Source organism: Pongo abelii, chromosome Y, assembly GCF_028885655.2.
Source record: "Pongo abelii isolate AG06213 chromosome Y, NHGRI_mPonAbe1-v2.0_pri, whole genome shotgun sequence".
In the NCBI taxonomy this organism is placed as follows: domain Eukaryota; kingdom Metazoa; phylum Chordata; class Mammalia; order Primates; family Hominidae; genus Pongo; species Pongo abelii.
Window position 1 is genome coordinate 46,780,380 of NC_072009.2, and position 18,334 is coordinate 46,798,713.

Genomic DNA, 18,334 nt, shown 5'->3' on the forward strand with positions numbered 1-18,334 from the left:
ATTGGAACTCTGGTGAGTCTGTCATGTTCACACCCATGTCATCGCTGGTTGAATAAAAAGTTGAGTGTTGGGGACCAAGTGTGTCTACTCAGATGTGAATCCCAAGGCCTTAATCTGTCCTCTGGTTTCCTCATAGGCTGTGGGTCTATGCAGATGCTCCTGTGTGCCCGATATGGGGAGCGGAATTTTTTTTTTTCAGACAGAATCTCGCTCTGTCACCCAGGCTGGAGGTCAGTGGCTCAATCTCCGCTCACTGCAAGCTCCGCCGACTGAATTCACACCATTCTCCTGCCTCAGTCTCCCGAGTAGCTGGGAGTACAGGCTCTTGCAACCACATCCAGCTAATTTTTTTTTTTTTTGTATTTTTAGTAGAGATGGGGTTTCACCTTGTTAGCCAGGATGATCTCGATCTCCTGACCCCGTGATCCACCCTCCTCGGCCTCCCAAACTGCTGGAATTACAGGTGTGAACCACCATGCCCAGCTGGGAGGAGAATTTCTAATGGGAATATCATCTTGTAGTAAATAGAAGGGAGACCACTAATATTTTTAGGGGGAGGAGTTGGCTTGGCTGCTGGACATTCTCTTTACAGAGCTGTATTAAAATCAATGAGCAGCCGTTTGATAAGTTCAAGTCCCCATCTCCTTGGATAAGGGGCAGGTTTTCCATACCACCAAGCATGTCCCACAGTGAGCTATGGTGAAGGCAGGCACATGGGAGTCTCTACAGACAGGGGTCTCACAAGGCCATGATGGGTCCAAAACCCAGACCCAAATATGGACTCTCTCTGGACTCTGTCTTAGAGCTTTTTTCTCAGAGTGACCCAAAGTTCTGCCGCCAAAAACTCTAGCCTTCATTAGTCCCAATGGCAACTTGGTTAGGTGTAAATTCCCTGTTCACATACTTGTAGAAATACCAGAGGAGGCCTTTGTGTTGTTTTTACTTTGCATTAGGTTGTATTTGTTCATGTTGCTACAGTTCGCATTGTATTTACCCCAGGTATCTTCTGTATTTACCCCAGATATCTCCTGTATCTTCTGTATCTTGTGTAGCAGGCAGCTTCACTGTATTGCCAGACTTTCTCTGAGACTTAAAAGCCACCACTATTACTAGGGAGGTTTTTACATAAAAATAGGGAAGAGGTTACATGAAAAAAAGTTTATGTTGTTCCCGGCATTTGTCTGCAATATGTCACCTCAGAGAACTCATCCCTGTAACCCACCAGGGTACAAGCTGTGACCTCACATGCCTTTGTAATGTTCTATAAAAGAAAGTCATTTACCAGAGTGGCTTAGCCTTTCAATAATGGTGGAGCCTGCCATGATAACATTCTATTTCCATTTTAGCTGTAATGCCACAATCCAGTAACATGTACTGAAAGTCTCAATGGAAACTGAGTTTCTCATAATTCTGGAGGCTAGAAATTGAACAACAATCTATTGGCTGAAGTGATTTCTCTAATGCCTCTTTCTATTTGAGATTAGTTGAACACCTTCTATCTCTGTTTTCACAGGGTCTTCTCTTGAGCCTCCGTGTCTTTATTCTTTTTAAAAAGACTCCAGTCATGTTAGATTAGGGTCCACTTTACTAAATTTACTTAATCATAGTTACCTCTTTAAAAATGATATGTCCAAACACACACTTACTCACAATTTGAGGCTAATTACATTATATATGCCTTAGAATGTCAACATATAAATATTAGAATATCAACATATAAATTTGGGAGAAGGGACACAATTAAGAACATGTTATGCATTAATGGTAGATTGCCAGGAAAGTGATTACTGGGTAAAAGAATGTACATGCGTAAAACTTTTAAAGCTACAGCCAGATGACTTTCCTCAAGGTCTGTGGCAAGTGCATTGTCATCAAGAGTCCCTGAATAAAGCTGCTTCTCTGAACCCAGCCTCCCCTGGATATTAACTTTTTTTTAAATTTTCTGACAATCTTATGTCTGTGGGGCCAAGAAAAACACATTGTTCCTTTTATTTCCATTTTTCCAACTGATATGTTTAAGTCACTTGCTAGTTGTTACTTTAAATATAGATATGGATTTTCTGTACCTCTATTTATCTCCTCAGATCTTTGACTCTGCCATTAATCCTGGAGTCTCCCAGCATTCATCTTCTTACCAGGTCTGAAAATGTTGTGTCTCTTTCTTAAGACTTTCTTTAACATTAAAAAAAGAAAGGCAAGGCACAGTGCCTCACACCTGTAATCCCAGCACTTTGGGAGGCTGAAGCAGGTGAATAACGAGGTCAGGAGATCGAGACCATCCTTCCTAACATGGTGAAACCCCATCTCTAATAAAAATACAAAAAAATTACCCAGGAGTGGTGGCCGGCTCCTGCAGTCCCAGCTACTCAGGAAGCTGAGGGAGAAAAATTGCATGAACCCAGAAGGCTGAGCTTACAGTGAGCCAAGATCCTGCCACTGCACTCCAGCTTCGGTGACAGTGTGAGACTCTGTCTCAAAAAAAAAAAAAGGAAGAAAAAAATGTTGATTTAATTCTTTCTAAGATGTCTTGCCCTGTTCACTGTCTCCAAAATGGAGAGGAAATATGGCTTCTCAAGGTTCTTGCACTCAATGTCAGAAGCTTCTGTGTTTCAGGTAATTTAGAGGAAATTTCATGCAGCCCTCTCTGGAAGGTTCTTAGGTCTGACCCATGTGTTCAGCAGCCATTTGAAATTGTGTAGCCTGTGTTTTCTCATCTCTACACTGAGGACGTTTTGGGGGAACTCAGTGGGAAAATGCACTGCATACAGGCTATTAATGCTGATGGATGCTGTTGCTTCACAGTTGACAAAATTACATGAGGATTTCTTGGAGCTAGTAGTGGTTAGATTACCCCCAAACCCATATCAAACTTTTTAAAAAGTCTAAAACTTTTTTTATCAAGGACATGCATGTCCTCCACATTCATGAGAATGAATGTTTGTGGCCAGGTGCAGTGGCTTATGCCTGTCATCCCAGCATTGTTGAGGGTCAAGTCAGGCAGAGCACTTGAGGTCAGGAGTTCAAGCGCAGTCTGAACTACATGGAGATACCCCATTTCTACTAAAAATGCAAAATTAGTTAGGCACAGAGGCACATGGCTGTAATCCAAGCTACTAGGGAGGCTAAGGCAAGAGAATCACTTGAAACTAGGAGGCAGAGGTTGCCATGAGCCTAGATCATGCCATTGCACTCCAGCCTGGGCAACGAGAGTGAAACCACATCCCCCCCTGCAAAAAAAGGAAAGTTTGTTACATTTACACACGATGGTTCTTTCTCCTTCCCAGTACAACATGGTGCATCTAGGAGTGGACTCCCAACTCCTGGCTTCAGAATGCTCAAAGACATGGTGGTGTACTTTAAATGACAGATTGGTTTGGCTGAGAACAAGTGTAATGAAAGAAAATGACTCTTGAGAAAACGTTTGAGAGAACTTCAGAATTTCTAAGCCCACCAGTTTGTGTCAGACTCTCTCAGAACAAAGCCTCTATGTAAAACCTATGACCAGTGATTATTTTAAATGGACAAGTTTAATGGACATATAAAATATAATATAATCAGCCAAAAATTACAACATGTACAAAATATTAGGGTAATACAACAAAATAATAATTTTAAAAAACAAGATAAATACCCAGAAATCTACCCTAAAGAAATAGGTATAAATTACCTAAAAAATTTTAAAAGAATTATCTAAATGGTGCTCAGTGAGCAAAATGTGATCACAGACAATGAAATAAAATCAGGAAAATTAGAACATAATAAGAAAAAAATTAAAGAGCAAATTATGGAGTTGAAGAATATAAAAAGAAAAAAATGCCTGAGAAATTATCAAGCCTAAGTAAAAAAGATAAAAATTAAAATGTTCAACCAATTTTGACTAGGATAAACACGAAAAGATTCCTAATGAGAAAAATTATAAGCAAAGTTTTAAAAGTCACAGAGTAGCAGATAATCTTGAAAGCCAAAAAGGAAAAACTATGTGTCATTTATATGGATGCTTCTATGAGATAATGAGTGAATCTAGCTGCAGAAATCTTGCTGGCCAGAAGGGACATGGGTAATATTGTCAATGTGCTGAAAGAAGAAAAAATTTTAAGCAATAATACTATATCCAGATATACTATTTATCAAAATGAAGAAAAAGTAAATTCTTTTCATGATGACCACATAGTGCAATAGCATATCACCACTAGGAGTGCACTACAAGAAATGCTAAAGAGAGATTTTCTCATTATAAAAATAAAGTGATGATAAATAGCATCACAAAATTAGATGAAAATCCATAACTCTCTGGAAAAGAAATATTCAGGCGCAAAAATAAAATTGTGATGAATTCAAATGATGGTTCATAAAACATATGAAATTATGTAATATAATTAAAAAACAAAAGCCTAAAAATATGCAAAAACAGTTGTTAATGTTATATAATATAAAAATATATTCATGACATCAGTAATATTAAGTTGAGGCAGATAGAAAGAGAAAGAATGTTTGCATGCAATTAAAATTAATTTGTTACTGGCCGGGCATGGTGTCTCACGCCTGTAATCACAGCACTTTAGTAGGCTGAGATGGGTGAATCACAAAGTCAGGAGATTGACACCAGCCTGGTCAACATGGTGAAACACCCCATCTCTACGAAAAATACAAAAAATTAGCCAGGGATGGTGGTGGTCCCCTGTAATCCCAGCCACTGGGGAGGCTAAGGCAGGAGAATCATTTGAACTCAGGAATCAGAGGTTGCTGTGAGCTGAGATCACACCATTGCACTCCAACCTGAGCGACAGTATCCGACTCCAACTCAAAAAAAAAAAAAAAAAGGTTTTATGAAATCCCCATGTAATCCCAACATTTTGAAAGGCCCAGGTGGGTGGATCATGAAGTCAGGAGATGGAAACCATCCTGGCTAACACAGTGAAACCTCATCTCTACTAAAAATACAAAAATGTAGCTAGGAGTAGTGACGGGTGCCTGTAGTCACAGCTACTTGAGAGGCGAGGGAGGAGAATGGCATGAACCCAGGAGGTGGAGCTTGCAGTGAGCTGAGATCGTGCCACTGCAATCCAGCCTGGGCGAGAGTGAGACTCCTTCTCAAAAATAAAAATAAACTTTTAGTCTAAACTGTCACAGGAGACAAAGAAGGCCATTAAATAATAATAAAAGTTCTCATTCACTTAGAACTTATGAAATGTTATTATATATGTGTATGTGTATATATGTATACATACATTTTTCACACCAGTGTTTCCAAATGCACAAAGCAAACATTGAAATAATTATTACAATAGACAGAAAAATAATAATAGTAGAATAGTTTAATTCAAACTTTTAATAATAAATAGTAAAGCCAGCCTAAATATTAATAAGGAAACAGAAATTTTGAAAATACTAGAGAAAAATTAGATCTAATGAGAATATACAGAATACACAACAACAGAAGAACACAATTTTCTCAATAGTTCATAAAACATTCTCCTAGATAAACCACCTATTAGGCCACAATACAAGACTTAACAATTTCTTAAGAATAGAAATCTTAAAGACTATTATTTCTGATCAAAATGGAATAAAACTAGAAATCAATAACAGAAGAAAACAAAAATATTATCCTATATGGAAATTAAACAACTCACTTCTGAGCATGCTTGTGTTCAAGGGTTGTAAGGCTTTATATTGTAAAAATGTTCTTAGTTCCTAGTGAACTACAGATTCAATGCAATCCCTTTAAATTAACTTTTTTTTTTTTTTTAGAAATAGAAAAACTAACCAACAATTTATATGGAATCTCAAGGGACAAAAAAGGGTCCAAAAATGTTTAAAAAAAGAAATAATGTTATTGATGTCACCTTTTCTGATTTCAAAGCACATTACAAAGCTTCAGTAATAAAAACAGTTTGGTTCTGGCATAAAAACAGACAAGGTTTCCAATAAAACACAATGTAGCACAGATGAAAACCTTGCACATATGGGCAAACGGTAATTGGAACATCTATACCATTCCAATATATCTATTGGAACATCAGTACTCATTGAAGCATTATTCACAAAGGCCAATATTTGAAAGCAAAACAAACTTTCCTCATCAAATAAATGAATAAATACAATCTGTGATATAAAAGTAATGGAAAACTACTCAGCCTTTAAAAGGAATAGAAAATGGAATGGTTTTCATCAGGAGTCAGGTGTTAAAAAACCTGGGTATTATTAGTTTATATTGAGTTTTAGTTTTGCAAAAGAAAAAAGTTTTACAGATATGTTGCATAGCAATGTAAATACACTTAACGTGGCTAAACTGTATAAGAAAAAATAAGATTTTCAATTTTATATTATGTATTTTTGCTACAATTAAAATTAACAGTGACAGCTGAGGGCAGGTGGCTCAGGCCTGTAATCTCAACACTCTAGGAGGCCAAGGTGTTCAGATCACTTGAGATTAAGAATTCAAGACCAACCTGGCCCCATTTCTACTAAAAATACAAAACTTAGCCAGGCATGGTGGTGCATGCCTTTATTACCGGCTATTCAGGAGGCTGAAGCAGAAGAATTACTTTAACCTGGGAGATAGAGGTTGCAGTGAGCTGAGACTGTGCCACTGCACTTTCAGTGACAGAGCAAGAGTCTGTCTTAAAAATAAATAAGACAGCTAACAGAAATAGAGTTACAAACTTTCTAAAAAGTTACCTTCAAACTACAAAAAAGTTTCTTTCACACTAAGATATTATAAGATAAAGATGTTGAAATTAAGACAATTTCCATGAATACTCACCTAGACAGAATCAATTATTGGTCACCAGCCAAGAAGAAAAATATACAAATCATAAACAAAATAGGGGTAATGTTTATAAAAGCAAACAAAAACTTAGATAATTATATTGACAAAGGAAGTAGGGCTGATTCATAGTTGACTTTTGCCTCACAGTGTATTAAGATGTACAGAGCTGACAATTGTCAAACAAAATTATAATATATAAATTAAAACTAAAAACAGTAAACTGATTTAAGGTGGCCTACCCTAAAAAATGAAACAAACAGATACAAAATTGCAAACAAAGTTAAAATTAACATTAACACCCCAAATTCTGATTTGAATACTGCAAATCAAAACTGTAATAAATAGGTAGAAACTAGAAACACAACTTATGTGAAGCAGCCTTCTCTGAAAAATACAGAAATATAAAATACAAAACTTAATGAAGAGCAACTTTAACCCATAAAATCCTCAATAAACGAGATAAAATTCTAGATAACTACAATTTTCAACTCTAACTGTGCATCCACAAAAAACATGAACTTTGAAATGTTTGATACAGTTAGGGCAGTAACATTTCAAAGAAAACACATTATAATTATTCATAAAGAACTTTGATGAGAAAGTTTTAAAAAATAAACATTTAAGTAATACTAGAGAAACTTTTAAATTATGCTAGTGATACTTTGACATATTGCTGCTTTGTTTTCCCTTTTTTTTTTTTTTTTGAGACGGAGTTTTACTCTTGTTTCCCAGGCTGCAGGGCAATGATCTTGGTTCACCACAACCTCCACCTCCCAGGTTCAAGCTATTCTCCTGCCTCAGCCACCTGAGCAGCTGGAACTACAGACATGTGCCACCATGCTCAGCTAATTTTGTATTTTTAGTAGAGATGGAGTTTCTCCATGTTGTTCAGGCTTCTTGTCTCAAACTTCTGACCTCAGGTGATCCACCTGGCTTGGCCTCCCAAAGTGCTTGGATTACAGGTATAAGCCACCATGCCCGGCCCATTGCTGCTTTTCTTACAAAATAGTAAGTCTGTAATTTAGCCTTTAGAAGAAAAGTCTTACATTTCTAAATACAATAACTATATATATTTTACATACAGTATAATAAATTGATACATAAAATAAAATTGGTAATAAGTTGTGCTATTATTCAGGTAAAAGTTGAGGAAACTGGTAGAAAATGCTAATAATAACATTGTGCCTAAAGTCGATGAAACATACAAGACAAATATTTTAATAAATTTTATAATTTATATGTAACATATACATTTGAGGATGTTGTATTATTTTATTTATGTATTTATTTTTTGAGGCAGAGTATCACTCTGCTGACCAGGCTGGTGTGCAGTGGAAGGATCTTGGCTCACTGCCAACTCCACCTCCCAGTTTCAAGTGATTCTCTTTTTTCAGCCTCTCAAGTAACTATGATTACAGATGCATGCCACTACACCTGGCTAATTTTTGTACTTTTAGTAGAATTGGGGTTTCACTATGTTGGCCAGGCTGGTCTCAAATTCCTGGCCTCATGATCTGCCCACCTCTGCCTCCCAAAGTGCTGGGATTACATGTGTGAGCCACCATGCCAGGCCTTGAGCACGCTATTGTAGAACTTCTGAAACCAAGATTGCAGGCAAATTACAGACATATGACAATTCAGAAAGTGAAAACACAGTCATGATAATCTTCATGTTAAAGAAGACAGAATCACAAAACAATAAGTGAGAAATAAGGTAATAATTGGAAATTCAATGTATGTAGAGCAATGTTTTAATTTCCCCTATGGTAAAAGTTTTTGTAAGGAATCCATAAAATGAGTACATACAATAAGCCACCCTATAGTAGATACTGTTGGCATATAGCGTTTAAATTTTTAAGATTAGGTCCTGATAAGGAAAAAGAATTCTCCATAAAATAATTTTTTATATTTAACAAGATACTTTTGCACATAAAGATTTTCCATCAAATTTTTTTTGTAGAATTATGTTTTAAACCTTCATAAGATGAGAAATTATAAAGCAGGAAACATGTGCCATCTCTCTCTGTGGTATTCCTGAAATTTCTTTTTTTATTGTGTAATCCCATTTATATGAAATATCCAGAATATGCAAATCCATAGAAACAGAAAGCAGACTAGTAACTGCAAAGTGAGGAGGAGGAAAGTATAGAGAGTGACTGCTAAAGGGTATAGGATTTTCCTTTATCATCACTGCTTTCCTCACAGTGGTGACAGTCATAACCCTGTTAATAAGTTAAAACCAATGGAATGTATAATTCATTTATGTTTGTTTTTAGAGTCTAAGGTCTCACTATGTTGCCTAGGCTGTTCTTGAACTCCTGCCTTAAGCAATTCTCCACCTCAGCCACCCCAGCTGCTGGGATTACAAGCATAAGCCACCATATCCAGTTCTGATTATACACTTCAAAATTGTAAATTGGATTGTATGATATGTATATCTCAGCTAAAAAAAAAAGGGGGCAGTTCTGTACTGATATGATATAAACTCCAAATATATTAAGTAAAAAAAGAGAGGTACAGAATAGTGTGTGCAATATACTATTATGTTCTAAAAAAATTGTACACCCGTATATATACACTGTCAGACATAAAACCTCTTAAAAGATATACTGGAAACCAGTAACATTATTTCCTAAAGTAAAGGATCCTGGATTGCCTGTGGATATTGTGTTCTGGAAGGGAAACCTAACTTTTCAACATGCTCTTTTGTACCTTTTAAATTTTCTATAGGGTACAACACTTCCCTTATTTTCTACTTTCTAGAAAGAAAAAAGGCATACTTTGATGCTTTCTCTTTAGTCTTTAGTTTATTTTAAGAGATCATCTACATTTTTTTCTGTAATAAACTTAAAACATATCCACCCATTTTGTCAGATTTATTTATTCCTTAGCAATTTGTTTTAAAATTACAGTTTTTGTCTCAATCCTTAATTATACTATATTCATTATATTTCAGATGTATAGGTTTCTCATGGAGAAAAAGATACACAGGCATAAACCTCTATACTATCCACCTGCTAGTCCTGCAACATGATTTTAATAAAGTGTTACTGATACTTGAACAATTTCTATGATGTCAGCAGAGTAATATCAACAAGAATGATTGTAAGGTAGCTGGTCCTATAAGTCAAGAGTTGTGGTATTTGATCCACTGTTCAATCCATTTCTAGATCTAATCTATATTATTTTCTTATTTATTTATGTATTTATGTATGTATGTATATATATATTTATTTATTTTTGTTTATTTTGAGACGGAGTCTCGCTCTGTCGCCCAGGCTGGAGTGCAGTGGTGCGATCTCAGCTCACTGTAAGCTATGCATCCCAGGTTCACGCCATTCTCCTGCCTCAGCCTCCTGGGAAGATAGGACTACAGGCACACACCAACATGCCCCAGCTAATTGTTTTTTTTTTTTTTTGTATTTTTAATAGAGATGGGGTTACACTGTGTTAGCCAGGATAGTCTTGATCTCTTGACCTCGTGATCCACCCACCTTGGCCTCCCAAACTCTCAGGATTACAGGCGTGAGCCACTGCGCCCAGCCAATCTGATCTACATTATTTTCTAGCTCTTCCCGTATATTGCTGGGCAACTGATGCATGATTTCTTCCTTGTGGGATATTGTGGCTTCTTTATAAAGAACTTGAATAATCTCACAATGAGTATTGTCTGTTAGAGTCTTCTCATTATAACCCCTTGTTTCAAGTCTTTCGTACAATACATTGGTATCTGTCCTCAGCACAAAAACTATGTGAAACCAGCGTTTAAGGAAGAAATCAAAACCGTGGTAATCAAAAATAACTCCACCTTCTCTCATTTGGTTATCTAACTCATCAAGTACTCTGTCTTCATCTAAAATGGGACAGTCATACTCTTCATCATAGACATCATACAATTGCTCTTCTCAAGATAAATCACCCACATCAATGTATTTCAGTCCTGATACTGATGCAAGTTCTTTGCCTAGTGTGGTTCTTCCAACCCCTGGTGTACCGGTGAGTAGGAAGTTCACAAGCAATGACAGCTTGCCACGACGTCTCCGAGTGCCTTGCTCACATGTCTTTGCACTACTGTTCTTGGAATTTCTAAACCAAATCCCAATGCCTCCACTACTCCCTTCACATACCTTTGACTTGAGACACCACACATTTATTTAAAAATTGCATAACATAGAGGTCTCCAGAAATGCGCATAGATTTCCCCAGATTCCCAAAACTAATGAAAACTAGTCAGACCATGTAGGTTCTTACAAATTCTGAAAGGACTTTGGTTTTCAGTGTGAATGCACTGGAAGATTCTGGGAGGGAGAAAAGAAGCCATAGAAGATTGAAGAGCGTAGTAAGCATGCGACAGGAACATGTTTCTCTGTGACAGCAAGAAAAATAAAATTAGGCTTTTTTAAAACAATTTCCATTGGAACAGAGGTGACCAAACCATATTTAAACTCTGGCTTTCTCTAAGACCTTTGGACCTCTCCCATGTGTTACATGCTCATTTATTTTCACCTTGCTTTGTACATGGCTATTGCCTCCTCTCTTTCCACACTGCAGGAATTTTGCTACAGACTATCCACCAGAGATATTTTTTTCCTTCCCCACAATAGTAATTGGGCTCACCATAAAAAGCCTAACTCCCAGCATCTTCCTCAGGACAGAATTAAAGCTGTAGTGTATGTGTCGAAATGTCTGTCCTTTTGAGAAGTTGCCTAATGAATAGATTATTTCCTGACATGGAATGCTGAAGGACATGATGGAGTCATACAGGTGAGAGTTGTGTCTGATGAGAAGAAAGAAAATTGCAGCACTAGAGAAACTGCAATACCACAGACAGTCAACTGGGAAATAAAATAGGTAATCAATCTAAAAACAATGGAAAAATTTCTCTTTAACTGAGAAATACACACAGATCCAGAGAAGACATATCTGAGAATGCATCTGTGAAGCAGATGCATAGCCTGTTTGATTTCTGTCAATATCACCCTTTACTAAGCCAGTTTTTTTTTTTTTTTTGAGAAATAGTTTTGCTTTGTCCCCCAGGCTGGAGTGCAGTGGAGCAATCTCAGCTCACTGCAACCTCCGTCTCCCAGGTTCAAGCAATTCTCTTGTCTCAGTCTCCTGAGTGGCTGGGACGAGAGGTGCACACCACAATGCCCAGCTAATTTTTTTTTATTTTCAGTAGAGACAGGTTTTGCTATGTTAGCCAGGCTGGTCTCAAACTTCTGGCCTCCAGTAATCTGCCCATCTCGGCCTCCCAAAGTGCTGGGATTACAGGCATGAGCTACCGTGCCCTGTCATGCCAGCCTTTAAATGCTAGATTTGATGGATGTTGTATAATTTTCCAGATCTTATAAAAAATTACAAGGCATATGGAGAAGGTGTAAAATACACTTCACTGGAAGAAACAGAATAAATATCCAGAAGTTGAATCTTAAGAAATGAAGATTTTTTCATACCTGATAAAGAATTAAAAATAATTAAACATTCTCAGTGAACAAAGATAAAACAAAAATAAACAATTGAATAACATTTAAAAATAATAAATGAATAAAATGTGATATCAACAAAGAGATTAAACCTTTTTCTAAAAACCCAACAGAAATTGTGGCATTGAGGGATCCAATAACTGGCATTTACAAATTCACTACAGAGACACAATAGCAAACAATGGAGCAGAAAAAGAATCAGAAAATTAAACATACATTATTCACAAATATTTAGGCCTGGAAATCAATTTTTGAAAAAAAATAGAAAAAGTAAGTGTGAAATATGAGACTTACTGGACATCATCAAGTAAACCAATATATTTAGAGAAAGAGTCTTATAAAAAGAACATACAAAGAAAATGACATAAATGTTATTTGGGAGAAAAAGAGGGCATGCTGAGAAACTTATACATTGCATTGATGAAACAAAAAGTACTAATAACCAAGAATAATTGATCTGGAAAAAACTGTACTTCAAAAATTAGAAAAATAAAGCCTTTCTAACTTTAAAATAAAAAATCTAAGGTTGCTTACTACTAGAATGACCCTAGAAAAAAATGCAAACGAGAGTCAATTATGTTGAAACATTAAATGATGCTGGACAGCATCATAAAACCATATGAAAATATAAAGCTCTCTGTTAAATATAAATACATACAAAGATATAAAATTTGCTATTGTAATAATAATTCTGCATAAAATTCTTAAATCTCTGGAAAATACACACAATATATAGAGATATAATTTGTAACATTAGTAAGAGAGTGGGGGAAGTAAAAATGAATATATTTTGTAAGCTGTTAACTTGAAGTTGAAGGCAAAAGCTGTTTGCCCTGGGGACCTTAGCACTGGGCAAGGGATGAGGCAAAGTTACCATTTTGTATCCCTTAGTTCTTCCATCTCCCCCTACTCTGCATAGGGATTTTTCTTGGTCTGCAGGGATAGTCAGTGTGACCAGGCTCTGTTCTACACACAGAGACAGGTGTAGGTAGGCATGACAAATATAGAGGTGGCCTGGGATTCTAAAAAGAATTAAATATTCAAAAAGTGGAAAATTGAGAATTTTGGGCATGATTCTCTGGGCTTTGGGTTGGGGAAACGGTAAGTCCTTGCTTCCAGCCATGCAGTTTCTCATCATAGTTGTTGGGGCCTTCTCCCCGTAGGTGTCCCTTAAGGAGTTGTTGCAGGAGATTTAGCCAGTGCTGATGGTCCATGAAGAAATGTGTTACTGCCCCTGCGTCTCACTGCACCTGGACAGCAACACGCCAAACAGCTTCCCTGGGCTGCAAAACAGTGAGGAGCTGCAGGGGGCTCAGGGCTGTGTATGAGGGAAAGCTGGTTTCGAAGTTGGGTAGACTGTCTTGGGGAGGGACCCCAAAAGAAGGGCCAGGCAGCACTTCCCTACTCCTCGGAGATCTTTGTGTCACAGATAAGAATGTGCATGTAGGATTGGACCACAGGCTTCCTTCTCTAGCCTGTCACACCAACACCTTATAACTTCACAGCCCACAAGTTAAAGAACTGACTTTTGATTCTAAAATATCAGGCAGTACAAAGCCAGGCTTGATATCAGCCCAATCAAACTCTTTAAAGCTAAATGATGTCTTGGAAAAAAAAAAAAAAACTTAAAAAGATTCACAGTGTTTGAGTGGGGAAATCTTCCCAGTGCAGCACCAACTGCTGTGTTGAGATTCACCTGGTTGTAAAGCAAAATCTCTCATGTACTCATGTTCCCTGGGAAAAAGCCACTCATGTTCTCAGGGTCTACCTGCTTGCTAAGAGCAATTATGGAAAAGATTTGTAGCTCAATGGTGCCCATAGTTGATCACAGAACCTTTCCTCTTTCCCAAAACAGCCACCATTAACATTCAATGAGACACACACTGGAAGATGGTCCTGAAGTTGGAGACCCTGGGGAGTCCTCAGCACACCCCTGCATGAGGGCTGCCCAAAAAGGCAGCTGTAAATGCTCCATCTTCCCAAGACACTAGTGCAAAAAAAGCAGTTAGCCTTGTCGGCTCCCCAAGAACCATGTGTGCTTCAGAGGCATTTGGCAGAAAATTCTTCATAAGAAAGGATCTCTGCCCACTAGCAGACAGGAGTGTGTGTTTGTGTGAGTGTGTATGTGTTGAAATTATGAACCTTTTGTGTTCATTATGGAATTTGAAAATAGAAACCTAAAGTTGAAAATTAAAATCACCCATGAAAGCATCTTGCAAACTATTTTCTGTTCTAAATGTGATGTTTTAGGGTACAGGGCCCTCGTAACATCCTACTTCCCTCTCCCTGAAAGAGCTGCACACACTATTCAAGGCCTGCTTCCACATGAACCACATCCAAGAGCAGCTTAAGAGCCTTGACCCATCTGCCACCTTCAGCAGGGCTGACTAAAGCTGCTTGTTCTTCTCGAACATCTTCTCCAATGACCTGAGAGGTGGGAGAGACATTGGGGCCAGGATTGAAAAGAGGGAAGGGGAGCATGGAGACCAGAGGCTGAGGACCAGGTTTTCTCACATGGAGGGGTCTGGCCTAGAGGCCCTCAAACCAGGGTAAAATTTAGGTGGAGACAACTGGCCTTGGGTGGCCTTTTGCTGACCACCAGCCTCGAGTCCCTTAAACAGTAGAAAGTGAAAGAATGGCTTGGAGATGAGCCTCATTGACTGTGTGCCACCTAAGTACATCTTGCCAGGGACCCAGGAGGGACCATGGTGTCTCCAGAGCCATGACTGGAAGGTGGAACTCACAAAGGGAGCAAAGAAGAGGGTCCTCAGTGAGATGAAGAGCTTATTTTTACTTTACCACTCCTGAAGCGCTTTCAGTGCCTAAAAATGCCTAGCATGAACAGCTGGAAACCACTTCCTGGAAACTGCAAGATGCAAGAGGCCTTCATGTACCTCTTTGTAATTACAGACAAGGACAAGAAGGGCCCCATCACTGCATCCTCATGGGGCTTTTACTGGATCCAGTAAGTCTCTGCCGGCTTCCCAAAGACTCCTGGGATGTCACTTCTTCTGGGTCTGTGAACAGACAACTAGGGCACTTCCTCAGTGCCCACTTCCTCCTTGTAGGCCTACAGCCTATTGCTCACCAGCCCTTGCTTCCTAAGCCATTCCTCACTGGAGCTGCTCGAGTACCACAGTCTGAACTTCACAAAACTCTTTGTCATACCATGAAAGAAAAAGTAGGGCTGCCGGGCATGGTGGCTCATGCCTGTAATCCCAACACTTTGGAAGGCCAAGGCGGGCAGATCACGAGGTCAGGAGTTTGAGACCAGTCTGGCCAATGTGGTGAAACTCCATCTCTACTAAAAATTCAAAAATTAGCTGGGCGTGGTGATGCATGCCTGTAGTCCCAGCTGCTTGGAGGCTGAGGCAGGAGAATTCCTTGAACCCAGGAGGGGAAGGTTGCAGTGAGCTGAGATCACGTTGATTCACTCCAGTCCAGGTGACAGAATGAGACTTCTTCTCAAAAAGTAATAAAATAAAATAAAATAAAATAAAATAAAATAAAATAAAATAAAACAATACAATACAATACAATACAATGCAATAAAATAGAAAATAAAATGTAATGTCACTGTTTCATCTCCCCCTGACTTGTGTCATGTTACAGGAGCTTATGGGATGAACCAGCTGGCCAAATCTCAAGAGCTTCTGCCCAAACAATCTGCCCCCACTGCTTGAGTCCCCTCTAGGGAGCTGACAGTGTGACAGGGGGTATCCATGGGAGTGGAGGCCATTTGCTTCTATCTGACCTCAGGGCAGATTCTCAGGGCAAGAAGATCCTAGAGCAGATGGAAGTCTCAGAGAAGAAGCCTATGGCAGGGTTCTGGGCTCACTGGTCTGTGTATCTCCCTCTCCCCTGCTTGTCATGATGTCCAGCACCACACACTCACCCAGGTCACTGCTCCATTCCAGGTGTGCAGCTGGATGGCTCCCCAGGCAGAGGATGCCATGGACTGTATGCATACAGAGAATGCCTACAACTTGAGGCTGTACTATGAGGAGAACATTCCTGAACAGGGTCATGCAGACTGGTCCTGGCCTCAGTGGGAACCCCCTTCCTCCTGGGTACTAGACAGAATTTTGTGCACTTTCCTGAAGGCTCCATGCTGGGTCTGTTCATTTGGAAGTTTGAGGCTGTCCATAGGGAGGTAACAAAAGAGACTTCTCCTCCATCTGGAAAAAAAAAAAAAAAGAAGAATGAAAGAAAAAGGATGCTTCTCAGAGCACGTTGTGGGGCACAGGCTGAGACCTTGCCTCCCTCCCTGGTCCTTCTATGGTCCCAGGACTGAAACAGTGAGCTGAAGACAATGAAGGAACTGCTCTGCAAGAACTGGCCTGAGTGGCTGCTTCAGGAATGAACCACAGTCAAAGTGCCTACAGCCCGTAGTGACTGATTGGCAGCCTCAGGCCCACCTACCATCTGCAGGCAGGTTTTCTTGCTGACAGAGTGAAAGCAAGGAAGGCAGGAAGGAGCCCAGCCCTCTCAGTCACTCTGAAGGCTGTCTGGGGTTCCCTGCAAGGCCTTCTAGACTTCTGCTTCTTGGCAGACCACACAAGCATCTTTTTCTGGTCTTCGAGACTTTGATTATCTGGAAGGAGAAGGTCCTACTTTTCACTAGGCTAAGAGGCCAGGGCCATCCAGCTCTCCCTTTTCAGTAAAAACCTATGGGCTCTCACCTGGGCACACATTGCCCAACCTTGGCCCTTCTAAGGCAGGAGCTCATTTGTCTTACAGTTCAGCTTGGTAGGACTTAAAAGTTATCGGTGCTGTTATTAAGATAGAGAAATTAGGGGGAAAGTGTTGCCTTAAAAAATTTCCCCTAATCTTACCTTGGAGAGCATGAGCACAGGTGACAGCATAGGCAGGGCCGCTGAGGATGCTGGGGGAGAGTGCCCAGCCTGTCCAGCCAGCTGGTCCTTGCCAGAGGTGGCTCATGACCCAGCCCCTGAGAGAAGCAGGCAGACATCCCAGCAAAGAGCTGGAGTGTATAGATCAGGGCAGCCCAGGCACACTGATGGTGGCTTGGCACTACCTCTCATCAAGAGGTGTCACCACAGCTGACCCTTGGAGACAAGGAGTGATTTTCAGTATGTTCAAGTCAGTCAGCTCTATCAGCTGTACAGCCTTCAATACTCACTTCACCTTGGACATCTCACCAGAAAGCAGTGGAGACTGGCCAATGCAGAAGCTCTGTAAAGTGGGATGGAGCATCATGGGGTGGGGATCTGGGTACTGTCTACTCATCTGGCCATTGCTTCCTGAGGGTGTGCTCTGCAACCAAACAGTGACTGTTTTCATGTTTGTCTGTTTATTTATGGGTTTAAAATACCCTAATATTTCATTTATAGTAGTTTAAGGTTTGTATTTGTAAAAATTTTATTAGAAGAAAGAGGGCTTAGGACAACAATATTTTAGAAGGTCTTGAGGGGGCATAGACTTTCATGTCACAACAGGTGCTGTTGACCTCTTTTTGCTACATTTGTGCACACAGAAAGTGCACAGAAAGTATACACAGAAAGTGCATAAAGAAAGTATACACAGAAAGTGAAGCCACAGGTGATAGGCCAAATGTCTAGAGCAGAGCTTCCTGGGCTTGCTTACTGGTCTGCAGTCAGGTGGACTTTGGCTGTGAGGCAGTGCCCACCCTGGATCTACACCCCCCACCACCTCTCCTGAGTAACTAACACAAGGCAGTGCTAATTAGCAGGTGAGTGATGGGCATCGGGCACCCCAATACCATCTGGGAATATTTGAATGCCATCTGGGCTAGGGCTGTGGGGGGGCAGGGGCTGTGGCTGCCTTAGCTTGTTATGGCACCAACCACAGATGCATCTGCCCTGTGCTGCTTCTCCAGCAGTCAGCTGCCCATGGTCCTGAGCCTGTCATGCCACACCTGCTACCTCACACTGCTTTCATTTGAAAAAAACATCCTGAGATGGTGCTGCTGGATGTGAGCATTGGCAAGAGGACAGCACCTTTGTCCTGGGGGATTAGGAGCTGGCCAGATAGCTCCTGACTGCCTCTACAACAAGAGGGGGCTGGTGCTGCAATTAGCAATGCCTCCCAAAAGATG

General features: G+C 39.7%; 1 pseudogene; it reads right to left on the reverse strand.

Moving 5' to 3' along the window:
- Positions 1-9,899: 9,899 nt before the first annotated feature.
- LOC129053285 (adenylate kinase isoenzyme 6-like) overlaps positions 9,900-18,334 on the reverse strand; it is a 44,660-nt pseudogene continuing 36,225 nt past the window's right edge.